Raw genomic sequence first — 3,659 nt, 5'->3', positions numbered from 1 at the left:
TACAGCCACTTCTGAAGTGTTAGTCTAAATAATCTTCATCAATAAAGACCAGGAGTCCGATATCGGGTGAAAATCAGGAAGATCAAAGAGCTAAGGGCAACAGTCAGCTGTTTCCTTCTTATCTCATTCCTCAGTCCAAATATGTCTGAGATCCTGTCTCCACCCCATCTTATCACTTTCTGTATCCACCTCCTGAGTCCTGGGATTAAAGACATGTGCCACCACTACCCAGCTTCTATGGTTAACTAGTGGGTAGCTCTGCCCTCTGATCTCCTTGCAAGCTTTATTTGTCAGAACACAAACAAAGTATTATACATTTTTCCCTTTTGGTCTAAATAAAAAGTAAAGGTTTTAAGTAACATAGAAAAACTATTTCCAATAAGTACAATAACTATGTATAATTATATAAGGCAATAATTACATTAACAATTTCTAGCGCATTAACATTTGACAAATTCAGGAAAAAAAAACATACCATTATCTATCCTGTCTTGGTGAGTCTAAAGTATTGTACCTAATTCACTTTCTATCCTAACTTGTATTAACAATCACAAACTATCCTTTTATGTCTCTCAACCTTATACACTTTATACTTCTTTTGTGAGTTTTTTTTTTTCAGAATTTGTTAACAAGGAAAATTATCACTATAACTATCTAGTCTTCAACTCAATCGGAGACCTGAGAAAGCAGTAATATTACATTAGTAAACAGGAAGTGCAAGCAAGTGACTTCCAAAAATTGTGAGAAATGTCAGAAACAGTTGGCTGCCTGGATCGAAGGGTTCCTCTGTAACAGTGTGGCATTCATATTTGGCCTAGAAGCCTAGAATATTTGACAGACTTTTATGTGAAGCAGGATATTCTGAAGTATTGTACTACCTTGTCCTAGAAAAGTTTAGCAATTACTTTCTTTTGTGTCCTGTTTGTCCAATTTGAACAGTATACTGTAAGCAGTTAAGGCAAGAGCAATTTCTTGCCCAGTCAGTGGCTAACTTTTTCAACAATGAAAGTAAGCTTCATATAGAGTTGTTTTGATGCCTGTAATCTTCTCTGAAGTAGATTGGTGCTGCCAGGAACAGACATATATCAATGCCATTTAAAGAATCTTACCTTATTCAAAAAATCTTAAAGTGCCATATCCTGTAAATCTCTGAGGTGTTTGAAGATGACCTTTCTACCTAAAATGTATTTGTTAGACCTTGAAAACATACCTAACTTGACTACAAGTTTGATTGTAATAGGTGACTAACTACTAACCTGCATTTCTTTATTTTTCTAGCTTGTAATAATAATCTGCAAGGACTAGAAACTTACCTTACATTGTGAAGTGAGTTGTAAAGGTACAATGCTTTGAATAAGAGTAGAAGTGTATGTATAGTATATTCTAAGAAAAATAACCCAATCTTCCTCCAACAAAATCACACCTCCTAATCAGTCTAATCCTCTCAAACAGTTCTACTCCTTGGTGATTAAGCATTTAAGTCTATGAGCCTATAGGGGCTATTCTCATTCAAAACACCAACACCTGTTTATGCTGATTACGTGACTCCTGTGGCCCACTCAAGGTTTAGGCATCTGTTTCTCTTTTGAAAATGCTTCTATCCTTCCCTACTTTTAGCACAAGGCAAAACTGCAGTAATTTTTTTTAAATCCATGTCCCACTTTTCTCTTTGCAAAACACTCAATGAAATGTCCAAAATCAGCCAGGTGATGGCGGCACACGCCTTTAATCCCAGCACTCAGGAGGCAGAGGCAGGCAGATCTCTGTGAGTTCGAGGCCAGCCTGGTCTACAAGAGCTAGTTTCAGAACAGGCTCCAAAGCTACAGAGAAACCCTATCTCAAAAAACAAAACAAAACAAAAAAAAAAGTCCAAAATCAATTCTTCCTTCAAGGCATGATACAGAAGCTTCATTTCAACTCTTAATTAGCATAGCTTGGGTTAGAGTTGATGCATACCATATTTCATGGATTCTAGGATAACTAGTGTTCACACTAAAACATCTTTGAGATCAGCTTGCATTTTGTAGTCATTGCAGAGGCATCCTATGATGCTTGACAGGGCTTTGCTCTCTTTTTCTTCTTTCTGTAACATAAATGATGGTGCATCTTGTCATTGATGGCATGTTGGTGGTTTGTGGATTTCTTGAGTTTAAAAATTTTGTCTCATCCCCATCTCCCTTCTCTGGTAATAAATGCAGTGCCTTGCAGAAAATCAAGTTCACAATTTGTGTTCTGCATAGGGCTGAGATCCTGTGGTTTACTTCAGTGTCCACAACATTCCCAATTATAATTTTATTCAAATTAAAAGGGCTTTGATGGGACATTCATGAATTTAAAAGTATCATTTATGAGCTTGTGTGTTGTGATTGGAGCTTTAATATCACCAGGAAGAAGTTTAATCTGACTTCATTTTCACTCCATAAAAACCTTCTAACAATGTTCATAAATTATCTCTAGAGTCACAAAAGTATATGTCTCAGCTCCAATCTGTAGTTTTCACCACATTTGGATACTTAGCATAGTTTTGCATTTAGAATCTCTACCATTGATATTTATTATTTTTTTCATGATTTTAATGAGGACATACAAAGATATAATTGCGCAATTGCATCTGTCCTGTTGTCATCGACACCGATAATCCAGAGGCACATTGCAGCAATTAGTGTCCATCTCTTTGCTTAAAATGAATACTTTCTCATTGGGAGTTTATCAAACATTTACCATGCTTACAGTGAACTATAATTATAAAACATGAATAGAGTCAACTACACATCATTTTAGGAAAGAATGGGAACTAAAGGAACAGTGGTAGCGAAAATAAACAGCTCATATTTAGTATTGTGGCACATCCATGATTTGTAGTACTGAAATATGCAAACAATCTCATCAACAAAATTCTCAGTTCAGTCTTTCAAGAACATGAAAGTTACTAATGTGTAGGTTATTTTACTTGTTTATAGGAATATATGCAGGGCCCAGAATGAATGAGGGAAAATAACAAATTGGATGCCAGTATGAAATTATTTGGTATGGAAAACCTTACTTCATGCATATAACTGAGTGAAAGCTTTGCATCATACTTAGTAACTTTCTGTCTACCCATTCATCATCTTGTTAAATATACTTAGCAGTTTTCTATGAACCCATTCATAGTCTTGTTACACATTCTCTTCAGCATTTTCTGGGGCTTTGCAGAAGCAAAAAGGAATTGAAAACTTAAAATACTAAAAGCATCAAATCGGTATGATATTAAGTTTTACCCAACTGATATACATTCTGAGTCAAATTTAGTTTCATGTATAAGAGAACATTGCAATGATTTAGGACTTTCCAACAATGGGATAAAAGTAACTCATGCACAGGGATAGGACCTCTGAGGAGAGTTGTCAAACTCTCTGCTTCAGAAGTTTGCATGGCTTATACCTGAGAAGTATTTTCTAATACTTTTTTTTTGACTTCTTTGTGGCAATGTTGTAAAAGTTCACTGTGATGAAGTAGGAAGTGAAAGGTTATACATTCTAAGTCATGAAATCAGAAGTTGCGGATTCAAGTAGTGATTTCTACTGCAAACCTGTCTGAAAGTTAATTTAGTCCAGTTTACTCAACTAAAAAGAACACGAGAACAGAATTGGCTGCTCTTCATAGTCATGATGATAATT

Source organism: Alexandromys fortis, unplaced genomic scaffold (genome assembly GCF_014885135.2).
Source record: "Alexandromys fortis isolate MF-2015 unplaced genomic scaffold, M_Fortis_MF-2015_v1.1 scaffold_0, whole genome shotgun sequence".
Taxonomy (NCBI): domain Eukaryota; kingdom Metazoa; phylum Chordata; class Mammalia; order Rodentia; family Cricetidae; genus Alexandromys; species Alexandromys fortis.
The sequence above is the reverse complement of the archived record's forward strand: the minus strand, read 5'-3'. Positions refer to the sequence as shown.